The following is a 20911-nucleotide window of genomic DNA, read 5'->3' as shown; positions in this document are numbered from 1 at the left end:
CCATTGGTTTGATCCATCAGTACTGAGACAGACCCCTAACCTTGGGCTAGTCAAAATTCAACAATCATCCGTCTTACTAGGAGATGATGTCTATATTGTGGCTCAATAGGCCACGCAAGTTTATTATCTCTCATACCCGTGCCAAACCGATGACCGTCTTAAGGGTTGGGATGTTATGTACAAGGTATCGCCACACGGTAAACTACCTGTACTAAACAATGAAGATTACAACATAGACCCCAACACATATGATGGAGAGTTCTTCCAAGAAGATGGGTTCGAAGGGAGTTTTGAGATTGACTTAACCGAAGCGATCGGAATGGAAGTAGACAATGAAAGGGTTGCTGACGAGGACGCTGGAGACGAGGTTTAGAATATGAAGGACTTAGAATTACTTTAGCGATTACATTTAGGCAATGACAGAGATGACGACATTCATCCTTCGGAGCACGGCATGATTATATCGACACGCGTGATAGTGATGATGAGACTTATGATCCAGCTAATCCCGATCATGATGATTATTTCTAATACATGTATGAGCCGTACTAATTTATTTATTATTTGTCATACCATGTTATTTTTGAAGTATGTTTAGTTTATTTTGCATATCTTTCTAAGTATTATCTGTGCTGATTGATTTACTCTTTTTAATTGTAGGTGATTGAACAATGGTGGCCGGTACAAGGAAGATCTCGGCGCTTTACGGAAAATTCAAAGCTATAGCTTCAGGGTTAGTTTTAGGGTTAGCTTCAGGGAAAGGTCAAGGGAGGGGTCGAGGCAGGGGTCGAGGGAAGGGTAAAGGGGCGAGGCCCCCATCGCCTGTAGCTCCCTCGTCATCGTCTGAGGAGGAGGAGGTACCTTCCGCGCATGCCTCTGGTGACGAGGAGGAGGTACCTTCCGTGCATGCCTTTGGTGATGAGGAGGAGGTATAGGAGGAGCAGGAGCAGGTGGAGGAGGAGGAAGTTGGTTCCCAGGTCTGGTTGTGAGGTCCCTCGACCCTCCTGAGGTGACCGATACCTCTTGAGAGACGCCCGATGATTCGACCCTCTGGGAAAAAGTAAATTACTTTAGATGCTCTCAATAATTTTTCATTTGATATGTTGAAAATTACAATGGAAACTAATAATTTATCTTAATCACTTGGGCAGGGGTTGGATTAAGGTCAGTGGGGGTGATCACAACTGCAAGGCCAACGATATCCTTGGCCTTTTGTGCAGGCTACACTTCACTGGCTTAGTGCAGTTTGGCAAAAGTAGGTATCGTCCTACACATGGGACCACTACGTCGTCGCCCGCGACGCCACTGATCGTGACGGCAGGGTATTCCCCAACAAGGCAGAGCGGGTGAAGGGCGAGCTGTGGGTAAGTATTCCTCGCACTACATTGCTCAATACATCACATTCACGTCAAGAAGGGCGAGCTATGGGTAAGTAATGATTGTATATATCGCGTCTATATGCAGGACTTCTATAGATGCCAGGAGGGGTATGAGGCCAAGGCGGCCTCCATCTCTGAAGAAGCCGCCAAGAAGCTCATGAAGGACATGCACTACGAGGCGCACGTCCAGGCCACCATCGACTACTATGCTCAATACAGAGGGATGAAGGTTAAAAAAGAAGAGGCAAGAACTATGAACCTGACCCGGGAACATTTCTTGAAGGTAAATATAGAACATTAATACTTACTTTTTATGAGATTTATTACGCTTAATTTCATTTTTTCATATGTCATACACTAGATGACATAAGTGCCTCCGTACTGGTGCGCCCAGCATACCAGGTGCTAGGAATACATGGTGGATAAGTGGTTGGATCCCGGGTGGGTGGTGACGCACAACGCTTGCCGGGACCGGCGTTTGCTGATGCCACGTGCATCACACCATCAAGGCAGCCTGAGCCTCGATGAATACAGGAAAAAATGGGTACACGAATTCATTTCTTTATTCTAACACTCAATTCCGCATAATTTCTAATCATTTTTGCATTTTTGCCGTAGTCGTCGTCACATGATGGCCAGCCTTGCTCCCAGTTCAAGGCATGGGTTCTGTCCAAAAAGGGCAAGGCGACGACAAACATCAACTTCAACCTGGAGGACCCACCCGAGGCGTACAGCGATCCCAGCATCCAAAGTCGTGTCACTGAGCACACAACGATGGCAAGGGTGGCTCATGGGTTAGAGTTCGATCCGAGCACCCAGGATCTTGATGGAGAAATCGTGATGAGGGTGAGAGGAGGCAAGAAGCATGGCCGGTACTGGATTGGCGACAGTACAATCGACACGGCCTCTACTCCCACTCTCTCCCAGATCCGAGCAAGGAGCACGAGCTCGAGCCCGGCGATACGCCCACGGCCAACCACTACACAGTTCTAGATGGAGGCTTTTCAGGTTATTTCTGTTTTATTTATCGTTCGTTGATTGTTACGTACTTTAGCTTTGCATTGTAACATTGGGATGAAATATTATAGGCCCGGGTGGAAGCAGAAACGAAGCAACGGCAGGAGATGGATGCGAGGATGGAGGAGATGATTCAGCACGGGGTGGCGGCCGAGTGGCAGAACATGGAGGAAGAACAACGACGGACGATGCAGAGGGTAGAGGAAGAAAATCGGTTGAGAATGGACCAAATGTTCTAATACATGCAGAATTTTGCATCGAGTATGGGTCAAGCTTTGCCACCGCCACCGATGCTATTCCCTCCACCTCAGCCACCCACAACTACTCCTGTGAGTCACTTGACACCTTATACTGCAGATTGAATACTTTGACTTAAAGAACTTTAAATTTTAGCTCAAAATGACTTAGAGAACTTTAGATGTGAGAACTTTTGATGGCAGGGGGGTTTCTCCATCAAGATCCTTGTAGAGTCAGCCTTGTCTGCAATATAGTTCATCATACCCTTGTTTTCATGAGGAGCTCAAGAACTTGGATGCATGTAGTTTTGAGTTCTGGTTGTTTAATTGGTTGAGAGAAGTCGTTCTTCTGAAGAGTGTTGTTAGCTTTCTGTCTTTTTCAGACCAGTGCATGTAGCTTTCTGTCTTTTTCAGATCGGCATGTAGTTTAGAATATGTTTGTGACATTTGAGTAAGCTGTTTTTTCCAGCTTGCGATGTAGCAGAAATTATGTTTTTCCTCAAATTATTTGTATCAGCATGACCAGTATTTCTTGAGGCTACCAATTCATAATTGTGGTTTCAAACAACATTGTTGCTTATATTTTGAGTAGGGCAGTAGGCAGAGCAATCCTAGATTGGCAATAGTGAAAGTCAGTTTGCACTTTTGTATTCTATTATTTTGTTTTGGTAAATAATTATTAAAACTTAAACTTGATGGATTTTCATACAACCTTCAAGTTATCTGGTAAATATACTGTAAATGGATTTATATGAATATGAAGTTTGAAAAGGAGACTTGAAATATGCATGTCAGGTCAAGCAGTGTAACAGTGATTTTCCCCCAATAAAGGGGCCTACTCCGTCCCTGTTATAGAGTACATAGGCAACCAGTGAGTATAGAGACAGAGAATATGCAAGGTTAAGATAAGCTTAAAATTTCCATTTTCTCCTTTGAATTTTGTAGTGCACAGATCATCACTCATTTCCTTTGCTTTTATGATATAGTGCTAATAACAAGAAATTAACCATTAAGTGAACATGCCTAGCCCTTTTGTGTCACTGAACAACCTAGATCATGCAAATGACATTTTATAAAGCAAATCACACTAGAAGAGGAGGTACTGAGAAATGGAGGCTGCACTAAGAATTTTGCTGACCAACCACAGATACTATTGCCATTCATCGTTGTTGCTCCCGATCAGGAACCCTACTCATGTAGCCCCTGCCTAGCACATTTACAGTGCTCAGTGATATACTAGCCGAAGACACTACTTATACTTTCTGATTGCAGTGAGTTTTTTATATCTGCAGCTTACACATACAATCTCTTCTCTTTTGTGCAGAATCAATCGACAGCATCAAATAATCAGTCTCAAGACCTGGATTTGTCGCAGTGGTTCCAAGGGCCTCCGCAGTGATTGCATTTGCATTTGTGGCTTATTGTGACTTAGTTGTGACTTGTGATGATGGTTTATTATGCCTGTGATGATGATTTATTGTGAATTGCGATGATGGTTTATTGTGAATTATGATGATGGTTTATTATACCTACGACATACAATTATGCCTGTGACATATAATTATGTCTGTGATGATGCTTTATTGTGAATTGTGATGGTTTATTGTGAATTGAGAGGGGTCCGTTATACATGACAGATTAGTAAAAAAGGGGGTATTGGTCTCTTTGCCGAGTGTAACACTCGGCAAAGAGAGGCGTTACCGAGTGTTAAGCCAAAACACTCGGCGAAGAGACCAATTTGTGTTATTCTGGGAACCTTCTTTGCCGAGTGTTTTGTCTTTGCCGAGTGTATTCTAATGGACACTCGGCACAGTGACCATAAAATCTACCCGTTGTATGCTTGTTTGCCGAGTGTATTGGGCGTGACACTCGGCAAAGTGTGTAAACTTTGCCGAGTGCTTTGGTCCTAACACTCGGCAAACTTTAGAAACGTTGCCGAGTGTTTTGGAATTGACACTCGACAAAGTTTAGAAACTTTGCCGAATGTTTTGGGCTTGACACTCGGCAAACTTGAGAAACTTTGCCGAGTGTTTTTCCGTCGTGCACTCGGCCAAATCGCCGTCACCGTGCCATCCGTTAACATTTTTTGCCGAGAGTTTATTTTTGCCGAGTGTTTCTTGACACTCGGCAAACCATTTGCCGAGTGCGCAATAAAAAACACTCGACGAACTACTGTTTGCTGACACTGTTGATGTCGTGTGTTGTATGCCGAATGTTACACTCGGCAAAGCATTTGCCGAGTGTTTTTGGGCTTTTGCCGAGTGCCCCTGGCACTCGGCAAAGCTACTGTATCCCGTAGTGAACAGGCCTAAGAGCTGCATTCTTGTTGACGTGGTTACTATAGAAATTTCTATATAATGTCATGGTTCGGGCTCCACTTATGCCAACTTCTCTACATTAAAAAATACGAATCATTATCATCTACAACGCTCATATCCCCACTCGCCCCACCATCATCAAAACAAGTGTCCTACGTGTATGTAATCCCAAGCCGTAAGCCACGTGTGTCGTTGTAGGCGTGGTAAAAAATTGTGACCCCGTGCAATGCATAGGCATATATCTAGTAAAGTAAATAAATAAAAAGAAAAGTAGACCAAATTACTTTCAAGTAGCACTTCGATCCGATCTGAGAAGACGTGTCCATTTGGAAAACGCGTCGATCGCCAGGCGTTTATAAGAGGAAAGCAACAAAGAACTCCAATGCGTATCTTTCCAATCAGATCGTCTGATCCAATCTGCTACTTAGAGCATCTCCAAGAGTACCCCATATTCTTTCTTCATCCATTTTTTAGGAAAAAAGAGAAAAACTCCTCTCTAAAAGTATCCTATATCCCTTCTCCATCATTTAGCACTTAGCAAACCAGTCTCCATTGCCCGTAAAAATGCGCGCACCTCCGATGCGCGTATCTGCACTTCCCCGCGTAGCACCATGACTATTTCCCGTCCCCACAGCCGCCTCCTTTCCCAGGTGCTCCTCCCACAGCATGACATCCTATACTCATGCACCTTCCCACGCGGGCCATCGGCGCCGCCGCCCGTGGTGCTGCCGAAGGTGGGCGGGAGCGGTGCAGCGCTGTTCGACTACTCCCACGGCGGGCCATAATTCAGCGCCAGCGTCCGTGACCTCCGCATCGTGCGCTCGCGGCTCGGGTTGTCGTATGCCAGGCGACCGGACGGGAAGGAGAGCCTATTCTGCGATGAGGACAGGGCCCAGCTCATGGAGGTGCTCGTCTTGTGTAACCCACAGCGAGCGTTGCTTGATGTTGGCGGAGCCAATGATGACGTACTCCTCGTCCATGATCATCCCCTTCGAGTGCACGTACACCATGAACCACCGGTGCCGCCAAGCAAGCACCGCGGGGCTCGTGTTCTCCTTGGGTGGATTCGATATGGAGAGGATCACATGCGTGGGACCAGATCCTACATTTCCCTCGGGCCAGATGGGCATGACCATGTATGCTATCGCCGACGCGGACCTTGCTGGCAACCTTGAGCGCGATCTCCATGGGGACCAGGTTGCAGGCGCCGCTGTTTCGGTACGACGGCCATGCGTAGGAGCTCACGACCAAAAAAACTGCGCAGAAAAATAGGTGTGGACTAAGATTTTGATATTTTGGAAGTCAAATATTGGGTACTATTGAAGATGGTCTCTTTTTTTCTTCCATATACATCTTTGGGAGTTGGCAAACATTATGTTTTTGGGCACAAAATATGGGGCACTCTTGCACTACATGAAACTGGGTGTTTGCCGAGTGTAAGAATGTTTGCCGAGTGCATTCTATCGGGCACTCGGCAAAGAAGCTCTTTGCCGACTGCTGTAAAAAAACACTCGGTAAAATAATTGAACTTGACAAAAAAGGCAAAAAAACACTCAGCAAAGTTTGGCACTTGGCAAACTAGAAAAAAACACTCAGCAAAAGCTAGGTACTCGGCAAAGAGCCGCCACGTGGACATTCGTCAGTCCGTGTGCCATCCATTAGTATGTTTGCCGAGTGTTCGTTAGTGAAAACACTCGGCAAACAAATACACTCGGCAAAAGAGCCAAAAACACTCGGCAAAGAAATATGTTTGCCGAGTGTAATTACTTGGCACTCGACAAATAATTTCATTTTTTTCATCTGACCTTGAAACTTTTTCTACTCTCCACATAGAACATGTGGTACTCTATGTTAAAATGTGGTATACCTATGCATTTGTTTGCTATATTTAATTAATTTATTGCATTTCTAGGATTTTTTTTGTATAAGTCAAATTTAAACTGCAAGTGATTCAAATAATAGAATAAAATGAGTAGAAAAATGATATTCATGTTATTGAGTCCAGTGTGAGGCCTTACCCAGGAAATGAAAAGAAATTTCGAACATCTTGGTCAGGAAACACGACCACGAACGTGTGGCCGAATAGTTTTTAAATTCTAAAAACAGCAAACGAAGTCTGAAAATCATGAGATTTGTCATGATGTGATGATATCATACGTGGAGGCTGTGGTAAATAATTGAGAAGGTTTCGTATAATTTCTCACGTATGATGCTTACAAACCAAAGCATCTCCAAAGAAGAATCATAGCATTGAGAAGGATTCGGTAAGATTTGAAGTCAAAGTGACGGTTGAATTGGGGTTTGACTTCAAAACTTTTTGTATAGTCAATAGAGAAGATGGATTGTTTCATGTGAAATTTTGGTAATTTTTTGGATCCGTTTGATAATTTTAATTTATTAAGTGCAATTATAGAATTTTAATTGATATAAATTAAATTTGAGCTATAACTGCATAAAATAATGGAATCATATTCGTAGAAAATCATATATATATATTATTGAGTCAATTTGACAAGGTATTTTCAAAGTACATAGAACAAAAAAAGGAAAAACACGTTATGAAAAACAAGGAAATGAAAAAATAACTAATATATTTGTCGAGTGCCCCAAACCCTAGACACTCGGCAAAGATAAGTTTGCCTAGTGTCGTGATCTGACATTCGGCAAAGCCATCTTTGCCGAGTGTCCTAGATCCGATATTAAGCAAACTCAACACGTTATAAACTTAAAGAAACATGTTCCGCCACGCCAATGATCCGTGTCTCCAAAATCGGGCTCTCCCATTGGACTAGACCTCCTCTCCCTGGATCCCTCACCTCTTATCCCTTCCCTCTCCCTCTCTCCTTATCCATACCTCTCACCTCATCTTCCAAGTTCCAACGGGTAGGAGGGCGGCGGCGGGCGCGGGGCACTGGTCAGTGGTGGGCGGTGTGGCACAGCGGCAAGAGGCGGCCACGGCCGAGAGCGTGGGGCGGGTAGACTTTTTTGTTTTTTAGCCCTTTTTTTGAAAAATTTTCACAAATATGCCCCTGGAGGTATGATTTCAAAATTTGGACCCTTAGCTCGGTGCCATCATTGGTGGCGCCGAGCTTACACGTCTCGGCGCCATAGATTCTGGCGCAGGTCTTAGGCTTAGCGTGGACGTGGCGGTGACTTGGTATCCAGCTTGGCGCCATAGATCCTGGCGCCGAGCTTGGCGCCATAGATCCTGGCACCGAGCTTGACGCCGTAGATCTTGGCGCCGAGCTTGGCATCGTAGATCTTAGAGCTGAGCCTTGTCTTACATATGGGCCCTCCCTTCCTTTCTCTCTTCCTCCCTCTCTACCATGCCCACGCCGCCAGCGCTGCCACCCCACCGCGCCTGCGACGCGCCGCCACCGGCGCCGCGCCCGTGCCGGCCACCACGCCCGCGCCGTTGTCGGTGACCGCGCCCACTCCCGTGCCATCGTCGGTCACTTGGACAGGTAAAATTTGTGAATATGCAATGTAGGTACTTAGTTAGCTTGAATTGTAGTGCTACTTTGATTATTTGGTAGTTTCTAGTAAATTTGATGATGTTGGTCGTTGATTTAGTTAGTGAGATATATATAGTTAGATAAATATAGTTAGATAGCTAGTGACATAGCTACATAGATATAGTTATTAGATAGCTAGTTGATTTAGTTAGTGAGATAAATATAGTTAGATTGCTAGTGACATAGTTATTTAGGGTGTAGTTGGTTAGTATCAATTAGACAGGTACTATATAGTAGCTACTTTGGACTAAACAAACTGTATTTTAATTTTTGTTTGAACTACTAGATGAACAATCTAGTGAGCATATATCATGGAAGCACCGTGGAAATAGATCGCTATGGATATATTGAGTTTGTTGAGATGCAAAGCATGTCGAATGTTTTCCTAAACAGTAAACGGTCTTTACACAGTCGCCCTTCGTTTAGCGTTTAAGCTGTTTACACGGTGTTTAAACAAAGTTAAACGCTTTTGTACTTTAAAAAAATACATATAATCATATATGTGCATGTAAAAAATCAAGTATTCTAGCATTTATATATATTTATCCGAGTAAAAATCAATTATTTTGGTATGTATATATATTTATGCATGTTAAAAGAACCAAATATAGATATTTATGCATGTAACATATCAAGTGTACACATTTATAAATATAATAAACATAAGTATATAAATTTATCCATACAAAACTGAACTAGATTTACCTCGTTTTCGCCTAAATAGCCGTTTAAACAGCTGTTTAGCCCGTTTAATGCTGTTTATCTCCGTTCCGTTTAGGCCGTTTAGACCGTTTTCCCGTTTTTTGACCGTTTAAACGGTCTACCGTTTAATTTTTGTTTACCCCCTAAACAAAATAGTTTACCACCGTTTACCATTTACTGGCCATTTAAACGGTAGGCCGTTTAGGCGAACACTGAGCGTGTCTGTGTTATTCAATGAGAAGCCATTGTTTAGTGAGTTGGTTGCAAGGGCTCGGGAGGAGCTACATTGCCATGGAGCTGATGATGGCATCGTAATGAGGAGGGTGTACTTCACCTAGGTTCCCCTCCCAACATCCTTAGGAAGATGATCCCAATTGGGTGTGCAGACTAGTGGGAGAACTATGTGAGATCAGCTATGAAGTGCTAGTTCCAAAGTTTAGACGTGGTTGTACATCGGGTGTTAGTTGATCCCATCCCTCATGGGTTTTCCCCACCAATGGGTCAGCAGGCACACTTTGACCCTCCCATCCCAGAACCTGATATGGATGTGGAGGTTGCACCTACGGTTCCCGATGCTCAATCTACCCCCAATATGCTAGTTGGAGATGCTTGTCAGATTCATGATGTTGTGGCAGATCCTCCTCATGAGATCCCTTTGACACAGAATCATCCGAGTAAGTGTCTTATCCGCATGGTTATTGGGAGCTTACCCCATTCCGTACATCCAATTTTTCATTCTTTCCTTATTTTTTTACTTATGTTGCAGTTGACATTCCTAACAATGTGGATATGCCCACTGTTGCTACGCAAGTGCTCTGTGGAGATGGATTCCGTGGCTCCAATAGTGTTGAAATTATGAATGATTAGGAGCCATATGAGATGGCAAGGGCTCTTGATTCTGATGATGATCATCCTGTTGGAGAGCTGACAGAGAGTGATGTTGAGATGCTGAGGCATATCTTTCCCGGCCGCCGTGATCCAAGAGTTCATGAGTTCAATGATCTTGCTCATTCCGATCAGGCATGTGTAGAAGGACATGGTGATGAGCTCCTAGAAGCTCCTGAGGCCGGTCCTAACATGGCAATTGAGAATGGGAGGGTATTCAAGGACCTCCCTGCATTGAAGAGTTGGTTGTAGGCGTTTGCAGTGATACGAAAGAGACCTTACAAGGTCTTGCATTCATATGTAGAGTGCCGTTACACCGTTGTATGTGACAAGGAACGCTGCCCATGGAGGGTTTGTGAAAGGAAGCAAAAGGTCACTGGAAAGTGGAAGATCACAAAAGTTGTCAGGCCACACAATTGTGCTAACCATGTGCTGACACTGAAGAATTGGCAGTTGACATCTACCCTCATTGCCAAGTGGTTGATGGGAATATTGCAGGGAGAACCCAATATGAAGGTTAGGACAATTATCAGGACCGTTGAGGCATTGTATGGAGGTTATGTGATAACTTATGGTAAAGCTTGGAGGGCTAAGCAGCGAGCGTGGAAGATGATATATGGGGACTGGGAGGATGGGTATGCGTAGCTGCCAGTACTTTTCAATGCAATCAGAGTGGTGAATCCAAGCATGCATTATGAGTACATCTCAGAACCAAATACATGGAAGGATGCGAGGCAGATATTCTTCCTTGCTTTCTGGTGCTTCCCTCAGTGTGTCGAGGCCTTTAGGCACTGTTGTCCCATCTTCTCCATTGATGGTATGTTCTTGATTGGCAAATACCAGGGCACACTTCTTATACCATATCCTATGACATGAACAATAAGTTGGTTCCTTTGGCATTTCCTCTAGTTGAGAAGGAGAACACTGACAGTTGGGGATGGTTCTTGAGGCTAGTCTGGATACATGTGGTTGGGCCTGGTAGGGAGGTTGGCGTCATATCTGATAGGCACCAGGGCATACTTAATGCCATGCGAGAGCAAATAGAGGGGTATCCACCTTTGAACCATCGTTGGTGTACTCGGCACCTTACTGAGAATCTACTCTAGAAGGATGGTGTGAAGGATAACTTTGATCTATTCCAGGAGGCTGCTCGATAGCTTGAGGGCAAGTACTTTTAGAAAAAGTTGGAGCAGGTCAGAACCACATCAAATGCAGAAGGTAGACAATGGCTCATAGGTTTGATGAGAGATTTGGAGAAATGGACCAGAGTGCACAACGCCGGTGGATGGAGGTACGAGTTTCAATGCAGCAACATGGCGGAGTCATTCAATAAGTTGCTATTGGGGATACGTGGTATGCCCGTGAATGCAATCGTTCAATTCACCTTCTACAAGCTTGTTGCCTGGTTCAACGATAGACACACCCATGCATTGAAGTTACGGAGTGATGGAGAGATATGGGCTCTAAAACCAAAGGCACACCTAGAGAAGGCAAATGAAAGAGCTGGCACACATGAGGTTACATGCTTTGACCATGCCACAAGGACTTATTAGGTCGAGCATAGGGGCGGTACAACATCCGACGGTGAGGTCCGAGAGTCGAGGATGCATGTGGTAATCCTCTAAGATTTCACATGCACTTGTGGTAAACCAAGGCAGTAACACTTTCTATGTTCCCATTTGGTGGCAACAGCTAGGCATCACAACTATAATATCAAGAGCAGGATACCTCACGAGTTCAGTGTCGACACGCTTGTGTACACATGGAGCCCCCGCTTCTTGCCTTTCCGAGACCCTGGAGAGTGGCCTCCATATGATGGGCCAAAGTACATTACGAATCCAGCTTACCATTGGAACAAGCATGGATTAAGGAAGAGGACGAGGCATAGGATGGTTATGGATTAGATACCCAGAAGAATGAGGCATGGGAGAGGAACCTCATTTCTTACTGACCCCGAGCAGTATGAGTGCGGCAAGTGTGGTAGACTGGGCCACAATTCATGCACTTGCCATTGGCAGAATAGTGAGGTGCGACTATTAGCTATTTTCATTATTTCATATTTATCATATTCATTTAATTAATTATGCATGTCTTAATTTATGCTTGTAATTGTATCAGTTACTTGTACATTTCTAAGTTCATGTTTCATTGTATATTAAATTTCTATTTCATTGATTTTTTTGTAGGATGGTGCAATTCCACCAGCTCGACCCGATGTACGACGAGACCCACCGAGGATCTCTCATAGCAGAGGGGCAGGTAATAATCTATACGTTTTGTTCAAATTTTTGTGAGCGTACATGTGTTCGTGAAGTAACGGGAGACTATGTTTTATTCTATGCAGGACCTTCCGCTCCTTCGTCCTAGAACCCACAATGGGTTCTTGGACATGCAGTACGACAACATGTACACTCCTTTCCTGCAAAGAGCTGGTCTAGATGTCATCTTTTTTTGGTTCGTCGTGGATTGCCCAGGTTCAACTTAGCGGCAATAACTGCGTTGGTTGACAGGTATTATCTTCAATCATTGCCTCCATTCATGGCCATTTGTTCATGCGCTTGCCTTTTTGACATGTAATCTTGCTTAGTCTAAAATGTAAGTGGTGGCCGGAGACTCACAGCTTTCACTTACCTTTTGGGGAGATGACAGTCATGCTCTAGGACTGTTAGAAGATGCTAGGTCTAAGGATTCATGGCAACACAGTGACTAGGCCGTGTAGGTAAGAAGGTTGGAGAGCATGAGTAGAGCCCTTCCTTGGGCATGAGGTTGGTGAGCAAGGGGCTCGCACTTCTGGAGTTCTAATCTCCTAGCTCCAGGAAGAGTTCCACAGTGCCCTAAGGAGGCAGATGAGGAGACAGTTGGGTACTACTATAGGGCATGGATCCTACTCCTATTTGCCTGCGTTCTCTTCCCCAATGCCACAGGTGACACAGCATCATGGATGTGGGTCCACTGCCTTAGTGACTAGGACCAGGCGGGTCAGTACAGCTGGGGCTCTATAGTCTTGGGTTTTCTTTACCGGCAGCTTTGTGAGGCATGTCATCGGACTTCGTCCACAGCGTCACTTGGTGGATGCGTGTACCTACTCTAGTTGTAGATGTGGGCTCGTCTACCAGTTGGCCGTCCCGAGGTTCTGGCTCATCGTGAGTGGTTCCTAGGTCAGCCTCCATGTCAGCAGCCGATGTGGGCGTACCTTTAGGACCAGGTTAGGGTCCCGCACGCAAGGTTACAGCGGGCATACATTGAGTTCACGAATGAGCTAGACACGCTTACGACATCTAGTGTAAGTAAATTTTATTTTTTATGCCGGTTTGAAATGGTTTAGTATAGCATCTAACATCTTGTTTGGAGATGTTGCAGGTGTCGTGGGAGCCGTACGATGGAGAGGGGGCACTTCCTTTTTAATTGAGCAACATGTGTGGGTGCGACGATGACTTCTATAGGATGAGGTGCCCTCTAATCTGTTTCTATGCTGTCAAGTTCCACCTGCCAGATATAGTTGCACGCCAATTTGGAGTGAGACAGCTTTGGCCAACAGCTCCGTTATCGACTGGCGTTGACTTACACATGTAAGTGTTTTGCTATTTCAATTGTCTCATGATGGTCCGTTTCCATTAATATGGTGACATGTACATGGATTGAAGTAATGATGACATACATGCAGGTTGGATCGTTAGAAGAACAGAAAGATTTTTGATTGGGAAAAGCACCACTAGTACTACATTGAACAATGGGAGCTATTGCACAAGAACGTGGATGAGAACAACGAACCACACACGAACCGTGAGTTCCGATGCTACCAAGCTTGGTACCAACGTGCGACACGTTGTAGGCTGAGGTTACAATGGATAGAAGATGACTACGCCGACATCAAGACCACCGACGATGAAGACACGGCGTACAACCAATCTACTCGTGAAAGAAGGCAAGTGGAGGTAGGACCAATCTTGGACAGAGTGGTAAGTCAATTGCCTTATTTTTCTATGTTAAGTTGCATATCAATACATTATTCGTTAGAGGTATCTATTTTAGTTAGTGGAACCTTCGAGTCATAGCATCCTTATAATTAATTTAATCATGCAACATAATCATGCCTTCAGAAGAGGACTCGATGGAGTTTGATGCATGACCAAATGGATATTGTGATGACCTATAGGTGACGGTACAAATTTGGATGGGTTTAGTCCTAGTAGTTGTTTAGTGAATTTTTCTTCTACAAAATAAAACAAAACTTGGTGCTATCTATTGAGAACTATTATTACTGAGAACTTTGTTGCAGGGCAATACCCTCAAATGCTCCGTTGAAGACATTGAGCGCTTTCGTCCAAGAGTCACGGACGACGACACGCGTAGCTTCCTAGATGTAAGATTCAAAATATTCTTTCAAACATATTATTAATATGTTAAATTCTTTTAGTTAACATAATTTTATAGAACAGAGGCTGTCACGTCGGCTACGCCGTGCGGCTGCTCATTGTGGTTGCAGGACAGCCATGATGCAAGACGTACACATTCCTTCCGCAGGCATAGGAGGCTTAGGTTCCTCTAGCTATGCGAATGAGGATGAGGACAAGGACGAGGACGACGACGAGGTGGACCAGAGGCACGAGGATCTTGGCTCGTCTCAACTCCAGGATGCTCCCTCGACTTAGCCTACAACCTTCAGGCACTAGGTGATCCCATCCACCTGACCATTACACTCTAAGCTCCAGCGCTTTTGGTCACAAGGGTAAGGGTAAGACTAGGAGGCAGTGAGGGTTTGTGGTAGATGTTATTATATATTATTATGGACTTTGTAGTTACTTTCCTATAACTATTTGAGACTGTATGGACATTGAGGACTATTTGGACTATGCAGGACATGTTATGTTGATTGTGATGTTCAATGTTGTTGTATTGTGCTCTTTGGATGATTAATGTTTGGATTATATAATGATGTCTTTATTTGTAACCGTGGATGCTCCTGAAACAAGGGAAACTCTTGCGAATTTTTTCTGTTAATCATTAATTATACTACACTGCTAAAAAGGCACAAATGTAGTACACAGATTAAATGTAAATTCATTAGAACGTGTATAGTCCAATCGTATCGTACAGATGCTTTGCAGATGAATCCAGACTTTTCAGTAATAGTGAACGAATCTAGGCTTTTCAGACAATGAAAATAGACTTTTCAGTTACAAGAACGAGGAGTACGATGACAGCAGCGATTTATCACTTCACTTACATAGTACACCTATAGCATCTAGGCTTTTCAGTGATTTATCATGTCAACGATGAATAGACTTTTCAGGAAACAAATCTAGACTTTTCAGTGTCCTTTGAAATAGGCTCTACAGTGAAACTAATTAGGCTTCTTGTGACTAGTTATAACATATTGAAATGGCAACTAAACCTGCCTCGGCCTATATATACGCAATGTTGGATGCATTGCTACTTACTTCCCAACTAGTATTTTCTTTCGTTGCAGTACCAATGTCTAGAGGGTCGTCCAGAGGGAGAGGAAAGGAAAAGGGAACTACCATTGTGTGGGAGGGTTCTCTTGGTCCTGATTTCTTTGAGGAAGCTCTTTATGAGAGGTTCCCAGTTGAGAGCAAAAGTGATTTCACCAAAGAGGCGCCACTGAGAGGATACGATGAACGGAAAGAAGAGTGGCCAAAATGCATGCATGGTGAGGACTGCCTAGTGCAGATGTTCACTGAGGGAATAGATGGAGGTCGTCGTTTCTTTAAATACCCACGAGCATGGGTAATTGCTATTACTATTTATTTCTTCAATATGTTCCTCTTCTATACAACTTACATGACATACTTATTGCAGTCTTCCTTGGCCAAAGAAAACAATGGTTTCACTAGGTGGGTGGATCCTCGACCTATTTATCCGCATGCGGAGTACATCTACTACCTGTAGAATTGTATCTTCGATCTAGAAAGGGAAGTTAGCAGCGGTTACCAGGACGACAACAACAATGGTGCCGGTTCACAGGAGGCACTCTACAATGATCTATATTGCACCTGCCCTAATCACAAGAATAAGGGTCCTGCACCGTCACCCCCGCCACTACCACCACCAACAATGGAAGGCTAATGTGGAGAAGGTGCAATATGTGGCCACACTATTAGGACGACCCTATCTTATTCACATGGCACATCCATGTGTTTGTTGTTTGGTTTAATTACCTAAGGCATGTTAGGTTTAGTCGAAGGAACTATGTACCCTTGTTTGGTATATGTTCTCACATGCCATTTCTTGTGCTTGTTGTTCGCTTCAGTTACCTAAGGCATGTTAGGTTTCGTTTAGGACCTCTGTACCCTAGTTCGGTACATGTTCACACATGCCATTTTATGTGTTTTGTGTGTTGAATTATATAATGTCCGACTTCGTTAGGTTTTGTTTGCAGCACGTGATCCCATTTCACTACGTCCGTAATATTAAACTGAATATTATGACCACAAATAATGAATACAACTACATAATGAAAAGTCCAATACTATGACACATTAAACAACACAATAATACTAGAAGTATGTGCCGACAAACTAAATAACACAGTACATGACCTAAGCATGCCCATACTTAAAGTACATTAAATGACAACACAATGAAAAGTCTAACAGTAGACAACATTGTTCATGAATAAACCATAGAACTAGCAAGTCATGGAGACTACTGAGTGCAACGAGGCCACTTTCCCTTCCTCAGGGCATCGAGATTCTCCTCCATCGCTGCTTTCGATCGGCGTGCACGCTCAAGCTTCTTCTCCCTCTCCTCCTTGTATGCAGCAACACGCCTCCTTTCCTCCTCTTCCTTGTGCTCCTTTTTCTGCAGCCTCCTCTCTACGTCTCTTCTACATCATCTCCTTGTCCTCTGCCTCTCACTGAAATAGTTCTGTATCTATTCCTTGTCTTCAGGCTTGATCTCAGTGTCGATTCACTGCTCAAAATCACTAAGCAGTGGAGGGGTCCGCAAAAAATGCAATTATTATAAAACAAAAAATCATGCAAGATGTCATGTGACACAAACATCAATTCCTCACCATCTTATTAATGCGGCGCTGATGAAGTGTAGGCTCACACGCAAAATTAGAACACATCCAATACCTCTGCCTATACGTGTCATCTTCATTGGACTTGGCTACCTTACAAGGATCGCCGCAAAAGCACATGGGCACTGGAACACCACTAGACAGAGGCAATGGGTCGAAGGCATTTCTGGTCATCCGACCATAACTACAATTTAGCCATTTCCATTCTAAGAACCAAAATCAATTAACATTAAACCCTACACCTAGGGTTTCCCATTTGATCGGACAACAATAAACCCATAACATAACAACGTGCAATGAGGTTACCTTGGTTTGCTAGCTTTTCCACACCTTGGCATCCTACGGTTGTATAATATAAATATTAAAATTGCATGAAACCCCAAGTATTAACGATTCTTAAGTTGAAAAATCCGACTAATATATACCGAATCGATGTGAAAAAAAAACTAGGAGGGAGCGAGGATACCTTGCTCTAAAAGATCTATGGATCAAATCAAAGTTTCTAAGGTCCAATATGCCAATTCCTGAGGTAGGGCGAAGTGGGGAGAGAAAAAACCCGAGAGGGAGGAGAAAGAAGAGGAAGAAGGCTCGGGCAGGAAGGTTGGGGGCTGGGTTAAAACACCACCTCGGCACCATAGATCATGATGCCGTTCTCGGCACCAATAACCATGGTACCAAGCTCGATGCCAAGATCCATGGTGCCGAGCTCGACGCCAAGATCTTCAGCGCCAAGCTGCCAGCCAAGTCATCGCCACGTCTGCGTCGAGCCAAGACCTATGCGCCAGAATCTATGGCGCCGAGATGTGTAAGCTCGGCGCCAGCTAAGGGTCCAGATTTTGAAATCATACTTCCAGGGGCATATTTGTCAAAAAATTTCAAAAAAGGGGCTAAATGACAAAAAATTCGTCGTGGCGGGCGGGCGTGGCGGCGTAGGCGGGCGGCCAGGGCGGCGTGGGCGGCCGGGGCCGAGGCCGTAGTGTCGCGGGCAGGGCGGCGGCGGGAGCGGGACACCGGCCAGCGTTGGGCGGCGCGGCAGGAGGTGGACACGGCCGGGCGCGTGGTGCGGCGCGGGCGGCCGGGGCCGGGGCCGTGGCGGCACGGGTAGGGCGGCGCGGGCGGTGGGGCGCGTGAGCGGCTGGACCGGGGAGCGGCAGGAACGGTAGCGGGAACACTAGGACACGGCGGCGCCGATGCGTTCCGTGGCCATCGTCGTGGCCGCCGGTGTGCGCTTGTTGGACGCCGAGCGACCACCGGTGCGGACCCTGACGGTCGGGGACGAGCACGGCGCGAGGGGGCTTTTTTATTTTTGCAAAAATCATTGTTTGTCGAGTGTTTTTCCCGTCAACACTCGGCAAACAAAACATGTTTGCTGAGTGCCTATGCCGTTAGACACTCGGCAAACGTGCCATGAATGTCTTCTCGCCGTCACGTTGCTTTTTTTGCCGAGTATCGGTTTTAGCACTCAGCAAAGTCTTTGCCGAGTGCCCGATAAAAAACACTCGGCAAAGAAACGTTTGCTGACTCTGTGTAAGCCAAGTGCTGTTTGCCGAGTGTAACACGGCAAAACCTTTGCCAGAGTGTTTTTTGGGCTTCGCCGTGCCGTGGGTACACGGCAAACTTCCAGATTCCGGTAGTGTTGGAGATGCTCTTAACTCTTCGCGGGCGTCGCCGGTCTCCTGTAGGCGCCGAGAAAGAAGATCTCGCGCACCAGAGATGCTTAGCTCTTCGCAGACGCCGCCGGCCTCGCGTAGGCGCGGAGAAAAGATCTCGTGCACCAGAGATAGCGGCCATGTCCACCGACGACCACATCCTCCCTCGACCTCAAGTCCACCATCCAGACCAGCCTCCTCTCGATGCGGTGGCGCGAGGCCGACGGCGTCAGTCTCGACACGAGGTAGTACCCGGACATCGACTACGATGGCGCAAAGGTGGGCCGGGAGTTCTTCCGCGATGCCCTTGTGGCTGTCGGCAAGGACGGCCGATGCCCGGTCAGGAGGCTCTCCGTCTGTGCCGACAGCTACTTCCAGAATGATTTCCTGGAAGACATCATGCGCACCTCGCCCAGGATGAGCGCCCTTCTTGCGGCGCCGGCGATGCGACGCCTGGAGGAGCTCAGCTCACGGCCGAGTTCTGCCAGACGTGCGAGGAGTACGTGCTGCCCCCAGGTCTCCTCCACGGTACATCTCTCCGGGTGTTGGACATCAGCGGCTGCACGCTCGGGTCGCTAGGCACCGCTGCCGCTGTCTTCAGCAGCATGGAGACGCTGAGTATGGTGCACTGCATCACCTCCTCGGAGACCCTCCAGTCCATGCTCGACGCCGCGCCGAACCTCTCTACCCTATCGCTCGAGTGCGTCCGCTTCCCGTCATTTGAGCTTGCTGGCCTCGAGTGGGCCACTGCGTTGTTGATGCGGCAGCGAATCATCCTCCGCTACCCGAACGCCACAGTCTCCGTGACGCTGATGCACTGCCACTGCTCATGGACCGACGGCGTGGACCTCGCCGCGCCCGGCATCCGCACTCTGCGCTACACTGGGTTTCTGGAGCACTTCCCGTTCAGCTCGGCGACGCCGTCCGGCCCGCCGGCGAACCTGCAGCACATGGAGCTTTGCTTCTGCACAACAAGGTGTACCTTCAAGCTTCCTTCCAGAATGGGCGTTGCTGAACCCCACGCCATCTTCTGGGAATCCATTGGCAGATTCAGCTGGTTACGATTTCTGCAGCTGAAGCTCCGAGACATCAATGACATCGCCGTCCAACCAGAGCAGGAAGACGCGTTCCTCAAAGTGTTCCCTGACCTCAGGTTCCTGAAGCTGAAAGGGTCTTACCAGGAGGATAGCCATGGCGCAGCAGTGGCGATAGCAAACCTGCTCCAGTGTTGCCCATCCATGCAGGAGTTCCGCTTCAAGTGTGATTTGCCCAGCGACCCATATACAGGAACCCATTGAGTCATTAAAGTGGGTTAAATCTGGAGATGATGGCCATGCGGAGCTTGCTGCGCTTAAAACACGCTCCTTCCATTGCTTGGATCACCATTTGAGGAAAATAAGGTTCGAATTTGAGTTGGAGAGCTTGAACTGCTTTGAAGTCAAGCTCACAAAGTTCTTCGTGGAGAACGCAGCTGTACTGGAAGAGATGGAAGTTCATGACGGAGACCAGAGAGTTTATGACCACATCCATGACAAGCTTGCAGAATGGAGAGCCAAGTCTTCCAAAACCAAAATTAAGATTGTTGGCGAGCACAACAAAAGGTTATAGTCAATGTCGTGATGAATGGACTAGCAGAAATGTCTGTACTCTAATTATGTTGAGCTTCCTCTTGATAATAATAAATTATTTACCTTGCAATTATGTTGTGATTCTTTTGAACAATGATGTGATAAACTTAGTTATTACTATAAACCAGTCATCTCTAGAGCAAGTCAAGGCTCTCATATGTTGTGAACAAAACATAATCTTATTATCATGAGGTTTGATTCTATATTTTTTTGAACGTAATGGCTGGAGCTCTACCTTTCAATTAAGATAGAGAAAGAGGTTTATGCCAAAGTAAGAGGGGCATTGCCCCAATTAGGATTACAGAATTCCTCTCGCGATATCCCCCCCCCCAACCCCCCAACACACACACCCAAGCAGTGGCGGAGCTCATCACTGTTAGATAATCTACTGCTACCTTGTGTGAACACAGCAAGGGAAGGCGGTGCTGAAAGGCCCCCTGATACTGTAGCCGCTGTAGGTGCAGACGCCGCACGGCTCACCTGCAGCACTGTAGGAACATGCAGTGGCCGGCGCAGAGTCAGCCCTGTCAGTGTTAT

At 45.8% G+C, this 20911-nt stretch overlaps 1 pseudogene; it reads left to right on the top strand.

Annotated features, from left to right (window-relative positions):
- The first annotated feature begins 6078 nt into the window (after positions 1-6078).
- On the top strand, positions 6079-20354 carry LOC136479640 (uncharacterized; annotated as a pseudogene).
- The last annotated feature ends 557 nt before the right edge of the window (positions 20355-20911 follow it).

This window comes from Miscanthus floridulus, chromosome 9 (assembly GCF_019320115.1).
Source record: "Miscanthus floridulus cultivar M001 chromosome 9, ASM1932011v1, whole genome shotgun sequence".
Classification (NCBI taxonomy): Eukaryota; Viridiplantae; Streptophyta; class Magnoliopsida; order Poales; family Poaceae; genus Miscanthus; species Miscanthus floridulus.
This window is presented reverse-complemented; position numbering and strand designations above follow the sequence as displayed.